The sequence below is a fragment of the Macaca fascicularis genome, chromosome 2 (genome assembly GCF_037993035.2).
Source record: "Macaca fascicularis isolate 582-1 chromosome 2, T2T-MFA8v1.1".
Classification (NCBI taxonomy): Eukaryota; Metazoa; Chordata; class Mammalia; order Primates; family Cercopithecidae; genus Macaca; species Macaca fascicularis.
In genome coordinates this window covers 177,105,992-177,121,110 of record NC_088376.1, presented here as the reverse complement: position 1 = coordinate 177,121,110, position 15,119 = coordinate 177,105,992, and the positions used below count along the sequence as shown (strand labels likewise).

The window sequence follows — 15,119 nt, the reverse complement described above, 5'->3', positions numbered from 1 at the left end:
TGTCTATGTATCTTTGAGTCAATGCCAGCATGTCTTGATTATTGTAGCTTTTTGGTAAGTCTTAAAGTTTTTGAAGTAATTCCTGTAACTCCTCTCATGTTGTTTTTTCTTTTCTTTCTTTTCTTTTTTCTTTCTTTCTTTCTTTTTTTTTTTTTTTTTTTTTTTGGAGACAGAGTCTTACTCTGTCACCCAGGCTGGAATGCAATGGCACAATCTTGGCTCACTGCAACCTCTACCTCCCAGGTTCAAGTGACTCTTGTTCTTCAGCCTCCTGAGTAGCTGGAATTACAGGTGAGTGCCACCATGCCTGGCTAATTTTTATATTTTTGCTAGAGATGGGTTTTTCCCATGTTGACCAGGCTGGTCTTGAACACCTGACCTCAAGTGATCCACCTTCCTCACCCTCCCAAAGTGCTGGGATTACATCCATGAATCACTGTGCCCAGCCTCATGTTGTGTTTCTATTTCTTCTTCTTCTTCTTCTTTTTTTTTTTTTTTTTTTCTGAGATGGAGTCTTGCTCTGTCGCCCAGGCTTGAGTGCAGTGGTGCAATCTCGACTCACTGCAAGCTCTGCCTCCCGGGTTCACACTATTCTCCTGCCTTAACCTCCCGAGTAGCTGGGACTACAGGCACCTGTCACCATGTCTGGCTAATTTCTTTTTGTATTTTTAGTAGAGAAGCGATTTCATTGTGTTAGCTGGGATGGTCTCGATCTCCTGACCTCATGATCCGCCCGCGTCGGGCTCCCAAAGTGCTGGGATTACAGGCTTGAGCCACCGCTCCCAGCCTGTTTTTCTATTTCAAAGTTGTTTTGGCTACACTAGGTTCTTTACAGTTCCATTGTAGACTTTAAAATTCGCTGCCAAATTTCTATTTAAAAAAAAAAAAAAAGCATGTTGAAATTTGGATTGGGATTTTATTGTAATTATAGGTCAGTTGGAAGAGAACTAGCATCTTAACAATATTAAGTCTTCTGATTCATGGATCAAATGTATCTCTCCATTTATTTAGATATTTTAAAATATCTTTCAGCAATGTTTTGTAGATTTTAATGTTCAGGGCTTGCATGTATTTCTTTTTTACATTTATTCCCAACTATTTCATGTTTTTAAATGCTTCTGTAAATGGTAAATTGTTCCTAATTGTTCTTTACTATTGTATAGACATACAACTGACTTTTGAATATTGCTTTTGTATCCTGCAGTTGCTAAACTTACTTATGAGTTATAGTAACTTTTAAAAATATCGTCTACATTAAATTCCACATGATCTTTTGTCCAAGAGTTTTATTTCCTCCTTTAAAATCTAGATTTTTTTTTTTTCATATTTAAACAACTAATTCCCTTAAGTACAACGTTCACCGTGTTGAGAGTGGTCATTCTTTTCTTATTCTTCACCATAGGGGAGAAATGATTCAATCTTTCACAAGTAATTTGATATTTATTTTAGCTAGAAGTATTTTTGTAGTTGCCATTTATCAAATCAAGAAAACTTACTTCTATACCTAGTTTGTTGAGATTTTTTTTCATAATTGAAAGAACATAGTATTCTGACAAAAGCTTTTTCTACATGTATTAAGGACACCATATGTTTTTTCTTCTTTTTTTTTTTTTTGTTTGCTTATATTAAGAAATATGTTGGTTGATTTTTGAGTGTTAAGCTAACTTTGCATGCCTGGAATAAAACTGGCCATGATTTATTATCCTTTTCATATATTGTTTAATTTGATTGGTTAACATTTTGCTAAAAAATTTTCATCCATGTTTATTAGGAATATTGGTTTGCAGTTTTCTTTTTTTTTAAATGTCTTCGTCTGGATTTGTTGTTGGAATAATCCTGAAATCAATGTATGAATTGGTATTATAGTATTATTGCCTCTTCAAGTATCTGGAAACACTTGTATAAGATTTGTATTGTTTCTTTCTTAAATACTTGATAGAATTTATCAGTGAAGCAATCTGGGGGGTTTCCTTGTGAGAATGTTTTGAACTACAAATTAAATTTTTGTAATAGATATAAGGCTATTTAGTTTTTATCTCTCTCTTCTTCACTGAGCTTTGGTAGTTTATATCTTTCAAATAATTTGTGCATTTAATATAACTTTTAAAATTGGTTGTCCTGATTTAGTTTGTAAATTTCTTTATTCTTTCTTCTAATATAAAATTCTAATATCTGTAGATATATTCTGATATTCTAATATCTGTAAAATCTGTAGTGATGTCACTGCTTTTATTTCTGATATTGGTAATTTATTTTCTCTTTATTTCTTGAACAGCCTGGCTAGAGATTTATAAATTCTATTGATCTCATTTTCTTGTTGGTCTGTTTTATTGAACTCCAATTTTATCTTGATCATTTTTTTTTTTCTGCTTACTTTGGGTTTCATTTGCTTTTCTTTTTCTAAATTTTTAAGATTGAAGCTAAGACCATCGATTTATGACCTTTCTATTTTCTACTATGAGGAGTTTGACATATATTCTTTTCTCTAATCATTATTTTTGCTATCTTCCACAGTTTTTATATGTCCTGTTTTCATTCTTCCTTAGTTGACACATGCTTTCTAATTTCTCTTTAAGTTTATTCTTTGCACATTGGTTGTTTAGAAATGTGTTATTTTTTAAATATTTGGAGGATCTTCCAGAAATCTCTTTGTTGTCAGTTTCTAATTTAATTCCATTGTGTTTAGATAATATGTTTTGCATGTCTTGAATCCTTTTAAGTTAATTGAAATTTGTTTTATAACCCAACCCGTGGTCATTTTGGTAAATCAGTTTTGAAAGTACCATATAATGAATTATTGCAAACAATGTTTTCTTTTTGTTTTCCTCATCCTCTGTTTCTACCATTAAGAAAAATATAAGGGAAACATTTATAAGATTTAGACAAATATTTTCATTTATTTATTTTATATATTAAGAAAGCATTTTGTTGTGACATGATTTTTCTTTCTAAAAGCTTACTTTGATCAGGATCTGGGAGAATTATCAATAAAAAATGAAAGCTTACTTTAGATTATATTACCCTGAAGATATTTGCTAATATTTTTGCATCAACATATCTTATCTCCTTTGAAATTTGGCTCTTTCCCTACTTTTTTTGGAGCCTTATGCCACATGTGGTTTTCTAGCATTTTATGTTGGCATCTAGTGCTACATGATCTTTTCAGAAATATAAATGTGGCATTTGTTTAGATAATAATCCCTTCAGCTCCACAGCAAACAACTTTCCTTGGAAATTTTAACCTAACCTTACTTCCCAATCATGACTTTTAAATTTTTCCTATCATGTATTCATTGCTTTGCTGACCTATAACCTTCCCAAGGTTAATATTCTATTTCTTCAAGGGAAATATAATTCAAGGGGACTTTAAGTTGTCTTGCGGTTTTCTTGTTTCATAGTAGGACTATTGCAAGCAAGACATTTTTATAGTTGCTTTTTTTTTTTAAATTCTGAAATCTTTATTAATACTAATAGCATAACTTAGGAGAAGTTCTTAAAACAAGAATACCTCTCTCATTCAAAACTTTTTTTTAAATTGTGAAGCAATTAAAAAAACATAGAGATTTGAGAAAAAAAGTCTGCAAATATTGTGTGGTATTCAAAATAAAGCCTTTATATGAATCTAAAATAAACCTGTTACATGAATATCATACATAAAAGACTTCTATCTTTTATATATGCTCTTCATGTATCTTTTTATCTTCTGCAATAATGTTAATAAAGCCACCACAAACCCGGTGTGCATTAATACAAGTATTATTGATGTGTGTGAATATATATTACTTATAAAAACACAAAGACAAGATTCAAAGTTTACTTCAAAGTGAACTGCATTCACTTTTGCTAGTAAAAGTGAGTCATGCTTTTGATCTTATCTCTAGGATCCAGAGAATTGCTGCAGGCAATACTACATAAGAAAAGAAAAGTGGCCGGGCGCGGTGGCTCAAGCCTGTAATCCCAGCACTTTGGGAGGCGGAGATGGGTGGATCACGAGGTCAGGAGATCGAGACCATCCTGGCTAACACGGTGAAACCCCGTCTCTACTAAGAAATACAAAAAACTAGCCGGGCGCGGTGGCGGCGCCTGTAGTCCCAGCTACTCGGGAGGCTGAGGCAGGAGAATGGCGGGAACCTGGGAGGCGGAGCTTGCAGTGAGCTGAGATCCGGCCACTGCACTCCAGCCTGGGCGACAGAGCGAGACTCCGTCTCAAAAAAAAAAAAAAAAAAAAAAAAAAAAAAAAAAGAAAAGAAAAGAAAAGAAAAGAAAAGCTTCTTCAAAAAAGATGTATAGACTGTATTCCTATTTTTCTTCTTTCATGGTGTTGTTTCATTCACCAGCCAAAATTCTGTAGAATTTACAAACTAATACCACTAAAACATTTGAACATATAGCACTATTTTAGTGTCTTTCATCCTCAAATTAAAGGTATAGAATCAGTTTCTTTAGGTTGTTCCTTTAGTCTCATAAGTCAGAAAGTTCGCCTTGCAATAGAGATGTTGTTATCTTGAATCTCATAAAATTCAAATGACCTTTTTTTTTTTTTTTTTTTTGAGACAGAGTTTCACTGTCTCAAAAGTGCAATGGTGCAATCTCAGCTCACTACAACCTCCGCCTCCCAAGTTTAAGTGATTCTTCTACCTCAGCCTCTGGAGTACCTGGGATTACAGGCATGTGCCAATATGCCCAGCTAAGTTTTATAGTTATAGTAGAGACAGGGTTTCTCCATATTGGTCAGGCTGATCTCGAACTCCTGACCTCAGGTGATCCACCCACCTCAGCCTAGCAAAGTACTGGGATTACAGGTGTGAGTCACCACGCCCGACCCAACCAGACAATATTTTTCATGTATCTACAACATTTAAAAATTATTTGTGATACATTTTTGTTAGAAAAAAGCAAAGTACAGCATATGAATGTTTCCTATGTTATATCATTAGAGATGACCACTATTAATGTTTTGGTTTGTAAACTGTTATAGACAGATAGATACTTCCAGTCATTTATTAAATTAGCTAATAAATAGGCTTACTAAATTCACCAAATTCCTAATATCTTTATTCCTCCTATCTATCTGGCATAACACATCCAATATTTAGCAAAGATTATTGTTTCTACCTTTTAAATGCAGTAGTCCACTCTTATCTGTAGTTTTGCTTTCCATGGCTTCAGTTACCTGTGGTGGACCCAGTTTGAAAATACTGCATACAATAAGCTATTGAGAAAGAGAGAGAGAGAGATCAAATTCACATAACTTTTATTATAGCATCTGATTATAATTGTTCTATTTCATTATTTGTCATTGTTAATCTCTTACTGTGCCTAATTTATAGATATAAATTAGATACCTATATACCTGTATAGGAAAAACCATAGTGTAGGGTTCAGTATTATTTGTGGTTTCAGGCATCCACTTAGGGTTTTGGAACATATCCCCTGAACATAAAGGGGAACTCCTGAATATCTAGCACCTAACCAATTCCCTACACCAGTCCACATCCTAGTCTAAATCATTGTCATCTATCAGTAATGCAATAATAGCCTTCTAGCTGCCCTCTCTGCTTGCATTCTTGACTGCTACAGACCATTCTTCACATAACCATCCAGTGAGTATTTTAAAACATGAGTTATATGGCTCTTCTGCTTTCTTCCATCCAAAAACTTTTCATGTGACTCAAAGTAGAGGCATCATTACAATGACCTAGAGGAACTGCATGATTAATTCTTAGCCATTTCATAACCTCAGATCCATTGTGGAAACAATGGAATAACGGCAACGAAATTAGAAAGCAAAACACAAAATTCCTGTTTATAGTACATGCTGTGACTAAAAGAAAATTTATAATACCTCTGAGTACCTCCCTGTCCCCAGCCCCAAGTTCCTTGGGGTTTTTAAATTGAATTTCACAGCTTTTCTGGGACCTGAACTCCCTTGAAACTTGAGAATGAAGTGGTTGTTAAGGCTTTTGTGCCTAGAAGGAGGGTTTCTTGGCTGAGCAATACCTAAATAAGCTTTGAAGAAAGGTGTATTAATCTACTTAAGCTACCATAACAAAATACCACAGACTGAGTGGCTTAAGTAACAGGAAATTATTTTCTCAGAGTGCTGGAGGCTAGAAGTCCAAGATCAGGGTGCCAGCAGGGTTGGTTTCCAGTGGGGCCTTCTCCTTGGGTTGCAGACGGCCGCCATCTTGCTGTGTGTCCTCACATAGCCTTTCCTGTGTCCTCCCCAGGAGCATCTCTTCCTCTTCTTATAAAGATGCCAGTCCTATGGGATTAATTCCCCACCTTTGTGAACTCATTTAACCTTTATTACTTGTTTACTGTATCTCAAATACAGTCACATTGAAGTAGGACTTCAACTTATGAGTTTTGAGGGAACAAAATTCAGTCCATATAACAAAATACTTTTGCATAAGGAAGTGAGGAGTCGTCTGAGAAAGCAGTCTGACAGCTGGGGACTGAGAAAGTGCCTGACTGGGTGAGGGAAGCCCACAGCAGATGGGCATATTGGTGCTAGGAACCTCAGGAGAAGGCTGGTAAATCTCCTACCACCTGTGTTTATTTCCCCAGACTTTCAAATCTAAGCAGCTGCTGTTTGTCATTTCTCCCTCCTCTCGTCTGGCAAAAAACTTGACAAAAGGCACAGGCTGTTTACCCTGACAGCGTTCTTTAAGGACAATCTCAAGGCATAGTTTCCCTTGCCTAGCAACATAGAAATACCTGGTGAAAATGTAAATGTTGACCTTGGAGACCTATTTCAGACCTACTGAGTCAGAATCTCTAGGGTTGGGTCCCCAAAAGTAGAAGCCAAACCAAGTATCCGAGGTGTTATTACACACAGAAAAGTTCCAGAACCACTGCAGAGTTTTGGACAAATCACTATCTTGCTATGTTACATACAATTAAAGTTTTAATTATAGTTGTCTTCCTGCATGCCTGCCTTGCTTTCTTCCTTCTCTCTTTCCTTCCTTCTTTCTTCTCTTTATTCCTTCATTTCTTTCCCGCTTAAAGTCCCAAGTAAGGACTTTAAAATAATATGTGTATTTTATAGGAAAATCAAGTTAGTATTCTATTTATTAATGTATCTACAATAGCTGTCAGAGTATAAAGAAATGAATCCGTCCTAGCACCTTGGGGTGAGGCGAAAAGCACATGTCAGAGAAGGGTTATAGATCATAGGATTTCTGAATGGAAAAAAAAAAAAAAAAAACATGATTAGAGTGAGGCAGCATTGTGGTCAGAAGACGCTGGTCTCACCGTCAGTTAAGAGTATGCAGTTTCGGCTGCGCGCAGTGGCTCAGGCCTGTAATCCCAGTACTTTAGGAGGCCGAGGCGGGTAGATCAAAGATCAGGAATTTGAGACCAGCCTGGCCAATATGGTGAAACCCCAACTCTACTAAAAATACAAAAATTAGTTGGGCGTGGTGGCAGGCGCCTGTAATCCCAGTTAGTTGGGAGGCTGAGGCAGGAGAATCGCTTGAACCCGGGAGGCGGTGGTTGCAGTGAGCCGAGATGATGCCACTGCACTCCAGCCTGGGCGACACAGCGAGATGCAGTTCCTTTGTTGAAAAGAGGATGGAAAGTTTGGAAAGGAAAAAATGAAACAAAAATATTTAAGGTACTTTCCGTTTCTCTCTTTTTTCTTTCTTTCTTTTTTTTTTTTTTTTCCAGTTCCTGTTTGTGTTTAGAAGCCCCGAGGCAGAAGAGTTCTTCTGTGGAGGAAGTAGCCTCCAGCTTGTGCATTTGCAAGACTTCAGCTTGTTGATAAGGGCATCTTATCCTCAGGAGGGTCAGATGAGTTACTTAGAAGGAATTTTTTTTTTTTTTTTTTTTGCCTCCTGAGCCCTAGGGCTGGTAGTATCAAGCATCATAGATAAACAAGTAATACTTTTCAGCCAGGAAGATAAATTTCGGTTTAGAAAAGTAGTCTAATCAGTTCAAACTCAGTCCTTCTGATTACTAGAATTCCTAGATATCATGTGTGATTTAAAAATAGCTTTTCTGACAGGTCCTTCCAATCTCATGTTATTGCAAAATTGCATTATTGCACAAAGGCTTTCTGATGTATGGATTTATCCAAGCCCCTTAAGCATAATTTGGAAATGGGATGAGGCAGGAGCGGAGGCAATATCTCCTGCTCTTTAGTTGACCCAGAAAAAAAATACAATTTCAAATGATTTGGCTATCTGAGGGAGCTTCTCTTTGCCCTGCCACCTAGCTCTCATGACCTCAATCCCACTCATTAAGTGCAGCCCAGGCAGCCTGTCTGAAGGCTGTCAGCTTAGGGTTTATCCCAGGAGATTCATTACAAAGAATCAAAGATCGTGCATAACTAGCTAAGGCTAAACTCCAGGCAAACCATAATTACACAGCTGAGGTCCAGAAAGAATTATGTATATGGACACATTGCCCCAGGTCTTCCAGACTTCCCAAGTCATCAATGCAGGGGATTCCAGCGGTTCCGTCATTCAGGGCATGGCCTTCAGTCCGTTTGTTTCTCTGTACTAATTTTCTCCCTAAGACAATGTGTCCAATATGTTGCCATTTGAGTAATGTTCCTAAATTATTCTTTTGATTAATGGCCTTCTTGTTGTCTAGAAATGGAATTCCTAACATCACTTCAGGCATCTCTGACTCTAAAAATGTACTTCACAGACCAGTGGTGTCAGCAACACTTGGGGAATTGTTAGAAATGCAAATTCTTATACCTCATTCCAGGCCTACCAAATAAAAATATTAGAGAGTGGAGCCCACTGATCTGTGTTTTAACACATCTTCAGGTGATTCATACATGCTAAAGTTTCAGAAGCACTGCTCTAAACCCTAACAACCCACCTTTGTGAACTTACCGTATTCCATTTCCTCTCCACTTACAAATTTGACCATAGTTACCTAAATTATCTCCATACTTTGTTATCCCTTCATCTGTTTATGGCATTTCGTTTGAGGACTAAATTCTTATTTATTTATTTATTTATTTATTTATTTTTTTGAGACAGAGTCTCACTCTGTCACCCAGGCTGGAGTGCAGTGGCGCGATCTCGTCTCACTGCAAGCTCCGTCTCCCGGGTTCTCCTGCCTCAGCCTCCCCAGTAGCTGGGACTACAGGCGCCCGCCGCAACACCCGGCAAATTTTTTTGTGTTTTTAGTAGAGACAGGGTTTCACCATGTTAGACAGGATGGTGTCGATCTCCTGACCTCATGATCCACCCGCCTCGGCCTCCCTGACCTCATGATCCACCCGCCTCGGCCTCCCTGACCTCATGATCCACCCGCCTCGGCCTCCGAAAGTGCTGGAATTACAGTCGTGAGCCACTGCGCCCGGCCATTTTTTTTTTTAATCTTGCCCAAGTTCCTAAGAGGTTTGAGGAGTCATGTCCTACAAATCATAAATGACCGTCAGATGGGTTTTATGTAACCCCATGTATCGTGACTTACTTTCCAACATGACTCTGGCATAACATAGGAAAGGAAGAAAATAAAAATATTTTACCCCAAAACATGTTTCTTTGCCCATATGTTGAAATGGCCCTGCAAAGTTGTCCTTTGTGGGAGAAAATTTGTCTCTGTGAAGAATCTCTATTAACACGGAGATCTTTTTCTTCTGGGTCCTCCCACTCCTAAAGAGATTAACTAGAAATCTAGCACCTTTTAAAGATCTGAATAGAAAGCATTTGTCATCTATTGTCTCTACGGACAGCCACTATAAGACTTCAAAAGAACCTTGGTCTCCACAATCTTTTATCCTTACCTGAACATTTCCCAAGTCTTCTATCATTCCAGGTCTTCAGATAAACTCAACCAGTTGTCAACCAGAAATGTTTAAATTTACCTATGACCTGGAAGCCCCTCCACTGCTTGGAGTTGTCCTGCCTTTCTGGACCAAACCAATGTATTTCTTTTTTTCTTTTTTTTGAGACAGAGTTTCGCTCTATTGCCCAGGCTTGAATGCAGTGGTGTGATCTCGGCTCACTGCAAGCTCTGCCTCCCTGGTTCACGCCATTCTCCTGCCTCAGTCTCCTGAGTAGCTGGGACTGCAGACGCCCGCCACCACGCCCGGCTAATTTTTTGCATTTTTAGTAGAAATGGGGTTTCACCGTATTAGCCAGGATGGTCTCGATCTGACCTCGTGATCCACCCGCTTCGGTCTCCCAAAATGCTGGGACCACAAGCTGAGCCACCGGGCCCGGCCAACCAATGTATTTCTTAAATGTATTTGATTGATGTCTCATGCCTCCCTAAAATGTATGAAACCAAGCTGCACCCTAACCACCTTGGGAACATGTTCTTAAGACCTCCTGAGGACTGTGTCATGGGCCACGGTCACTCATATTTGGCTCAGAATAAATCTTTTCATATATTTTACGAAGTTTGACTCTTCCTTGACACTTTTGACTTTAATATTATTATTATTATTATTATTATTATTATTTGTGAGACGGAGTCTCTCTCTGTTGTCAGGCTGAAGTGTATTGGCGCGATCTCGGCTCACTGCAAACTTTGACTCCTGGGTTCAAATAATTCTCCTGCCTCAGCCTCCTGAGTAGAGGCGCACCACCATGCCCAGCTAACTTTTGTATTTTTAGTAGAGACAGGGTTTCCCTGTGTTGTCCAGGATGGTCGCCATCTCTTGACCTTGTGATCAGCCCGCCTCGGCTTCCCAAAGTGCTGGGATTACAGGTGTGAGCCACCGCACCCATCCTTTACTGGAATATTCTTAAAGGCCCAGCTCAAATATTATCCTTTTCCCTCCAGGTATTGTTTTTTTAACCTCTGCACTGTTGACATTTGGAGCGGGCAGTGATTTGATTTTTTGTTTGTTTGTTTATGTATTTTTAGAGACAGGAGCTGACTCTGTCACCCACACTGGAATGCAGTGGCATGATTGTAGCTCACTGCAGCCTTGAACTTCTGAGCTCAAGTGATCTTCCTGCCTCAGCTTCTTGAGTTAACTGGGACTACAAATGCACACCGCTACGCCTGGCTAATTGAGATAATTTGTCACTGTGGGCAGCTATCTATGCATTCTTAAGTAGTAACCCCCTGTTGTGACGATCAAAAATGTATCCAGACATTACCAAATGTCAACTAGGGAAAAAAGTCTCCTTTGGTTAGGCACCACCAGTTTACCCAGTCATTCTATCATTTACTCCATATCCCAAAGCCAGACTAAATTTCTCCCTTCTCTATGCTTCTAGAAAAATTGGGCTTTATTCTTTTGCTAAATCAGATTCAGAGAGTCGTATATTTTAAATAAATTAAAAAAAGGGTTTACACACACACACACGCATACACATACATCAAACTTCATCTTTTGTAATGCCACTTATGCCACTTTTTCATTAATGCAAAAAACTAATCATTTACCATCATTCAAATGTCACATAATTCAGCATAATTGGTTTCCCAGAGCAGAAAGGTTAGACTGGGAGTAGTTAGGAGCTGTTCTTCAACCTTCCTTGAATGTGAGATAGATGTGACTGGGGGATAAAATCCAGTTACGTGGGCAGAATAAGGTGGCTGGGGCACAGGGCATGGGACAATGAGATGGTTAATTTTATGTGTCAACATTGAGGGTGTTTTTGCATAAGATTAACATTTAAACAGAAGATTGTCCTCCAGAATGTGGGTGGGCCTCATTCAATCAATTGAAGGACTAAATAGAACAAGCAGGGGGACTTCTTCAGCCCACTGCCTGGAACTGCACCTTTGGCTCTGTTTCACCTCTAGCCTACTGGCCCGCACTGCAGATTCTGGAATTGCCAGCCTCCAAAATCATGGGAGCCAATTCTTTGTAATAAATCTGTATTTCTTTATATACATATACACATCCTATTGGTTGTTTCTATGAAGAACGCTGACTACTACAGAAATCTGTGGAAAGTTGGTAGTTGAAGCCGGCAGAAAGCATCGAAGGGTCCAATACAGAAGAATAAGGTTTTATTGAACGTCTTGGGGGACATAGCCATAGAGATTTCAGAAAGAGGAGGCATTTAGAAATTCAGGCAGTTAATTGACGTCAGAGTAGTCTTTCAGCAGGTAGGAATGCCCCCAACCCTCTTTTATTTATGGATAAAGAAACTGGCAAATGAGGTATGAGTCCAAAGACTTGCCAGGATAGTAACTTGGATCAGGAAACACATGATGGATTGAGGCTTAGATTCCTAAAGAAGAAGTTAGATAATGAATAAAGAAACTTTTTATTACATGATATTGGATATGTCATAATTGTTATAAGAACCAGTAAGCAGTAATACTAATAGTGACTTTTGCAGAGTGAACACTGGAGTCAGAAAATCACAGCAGCCGTTCACACCTGTCTGCATAGTACATGATGATTTATCAGTGATAGCCCTAACCTATTACTTTTGAGAGGGGACAATAATTAGCTGCTAACTTGTTGTTGTTCCTGAAAATGTCCTTGTAATTTGTAAAATCCCAACCGATAAAGCTCTCCTTTTTGCGGGAAAACAGAAAACTCACATATTTATTTGTTCAAAGCATTTTCTAAAATTAATGTATGTAAATTTTTGACTTATGAGGGATGAGGGGAAAAATCCGTCTCTGTATCATAGCCTAAAATATTATCAAAGATCACTGTTAAATATCATAAATCTCAATTATAATTAGTCATATTGAGTTTAATAACAATATTGATCTCTTGACTACTTAGAACTATTAACAATATGTTTCTGAAGGAGTTATCTTATTTGTAGTAAGAAATTATTTCCAGCTTCACACTGCTTTCTTTCTCTACAATAACACCAATAGAATACCAACAAATACCAACCTGTTCTATGTGCTACCAGTTTCCTTTTCTCCACCTACTCAGTCATTTTTCTCTTTAGTTGGGGAATGTTATAACAATCACTCTTCCCTGTTGTCACAGAATTTTAAAAATTTGTCCCCAAACTGAAAAAAACAAACAAGCAAAAAGATTGTGAAAGAATGATAAAAATACAGATTCCTGGGTCATACCTTCAAGTTTCTGATTCAGGAAATCTGGAATGGGCCTAAGATTTGCCTTTTCACCCAACATGCTAGGTAACTGATGCGAAGATTTAAGAACCATGGCTTGAGAATCATTGGCGTAAGCAGTAGTCCCTGTTTCTAATATACTAACTGTTACTAAGATACTTACAATATGCAGCAGACAAAACGTCAAAGATTTTGGTATCAACATACTCTAGGTAGAGAACATAACTACAAAGGGAAAAGCAACCGGTTTTAACCACTAACTTGACTCTCTTTTTCTCCCTACTCCTTTAAAATCCTTCTGCTTCTCCTTTTCCTTTCTTTCACAGCCTCCTCAAAGTTATAGCTGTTTGAGAAGACTTAAAACACTCAGCAAAAAAGACTCCACTTCAATTCTTTTCAATTATTACTTTTATTCAGTTTGGGTACCAAAACTGATACTAAAATATAACTTCAAATTATTAATTAAAACAACAGATAAAATATTTAATTTTCAAAAAAAGGCAATTCGTATACCCATTTTTCAACCTGCTTGATGCTATTCAAGGAAGATTTGTATATTACCGCTCCACAAATTTAACATTCATAAGTTTAATGCGTGGGAGCAGCACATTTCAGTGTGTAAGCCAGAATGATTACTTGTAGGAAAAGGGGAAGAAGATTCCTGAAAACTCCGTGCTCCTAATGTGAGCATGGTACCAGGCCAAAGAATGAATAACACTTCCAAGAAAAACAATTAGCAGCAGGCAAAGCCAGAAAAGCATCAGCAATGGAAAAATCACAAACACGAAGACACAGACAGTAGATTGAGAAATTTTCGGGACAGTTTATGCCTACATAATAATATATTTAGATATAATGAGTACTCCAAAGCAAAATAATTAGTTCACTGGGCTTAACAGAAGATGGTGGTCACTGCTGAGAGACAGGACTAGCTGGATATCCTAGGCCTACTAAGAATTCCTAAGCCTAGCTGGGGAAGGTGACTGCACCCACCTTTAAGCATGGGGCTTGTAACTCAGCTCACACTCGACCAATCAGGTAGTAAAGAGAGCTCACTAAAATATCAATTAGGTTAAAAGCAGGAGGTAAAGAAATAGTCAATCATCTATAGCCTGAGAGCACAAGGGGAGGGACAATTATTGGGATATAAATCCAAGCATTCCAGCTGGCAGTGGCAACCCCCTTTGGGTCCCCTCCCATTATATGGGAACTCTGTTTTTACTCTGTTAAATTTTGCAACTGCACACTCTTCTGGTCCGTGTTTCTTCCAGCTTGAGCTGAGCTTTTCCTTGCCGTCCAGCACTGCTGATCACCGCTGTTGCAGACCCGCCACTGACTTCCGCCCCTCTGGGTCCTACAGGGTGTCCGCTGCACTTCTGATCCAGCTAGGCGTCCACTGCTGCTCCCGATCAGGCTAGAGGCTAGCCATTGTTCCCATGCAGCTAAGTGCCTGGTTTTGTCCTGATCGAACTGAACACTAGTCGCTGGGTTCCATGGTTCTCTTTCGTGACCCATGGCTTCTAATAGAGCTATAACACTCACCGCGTGGCCCAAAGTTCCATTCCTGGGAATTGTGAGGCCAAGAACCCCAGGTCAAAAAACAAAAAGGCTTGCCACCATCTTGGGAGTGGCCTGCTACCATCTTGGGAGTGGCCCACCACCATCTTGGGAGCCCTAAGAACAAAGACCCGCTGGTAACACTACTAGGAGTGAGACAATGTTGGTTTAAGAACAATAAAAATAGTCTGTGTATTAGTTTGCTAGGGTTGCTGTAGCAAGGTGCAACAGACTGGTGGCTTAACCAACAGAAGTGAATTTCCTCATGGTTCTAGGGGCTAGAGGTCTCAGATAAAGGTTGTTTATTTTCTTTTTCTCCCTCTGAGGTCCCTCCTCTTGGCTTGCAGATGGCTGTCTTCTGTGTCTTCACAGTGTCTTTCCTCTGTACTTGTCTGTGTTCAAATTTCCTCTTTTTATAAGGATACAAGTCATATTGGATTATAGTGCACCCGAATGGCCTTATTTTAATTTAATTACCCCTTTAAAGACCCTATTTCCAAATACGGTTACATTCTGAGGTACTAGTGTTAGGACTTCAACATATACATTTTGTGGGGACATAATTCAGTCCACAACAGCCTGTC

General features: G+C 38.5%; 1 protein-coding gene across 1 annotated transcript in view; it reads left to right on the top strand.

The window, feature by feature from the left end:
* The window catches only part of LOC102146126 (uncharacterized), a 200,944-nt gene that overhangs the window by 93,359 nt on the left and 92,466 nt on the right, over nt 1-15,119 (top strand). The window contains exon 6 of the mRNA XM_065539332.2: nt 174-291. The gene's annotated coding sequence lies outside the window, so the exon portion shown is untranslated. The remainder of the gene's footprint in view (nt 1-173; nt 292-15,119) is intronic.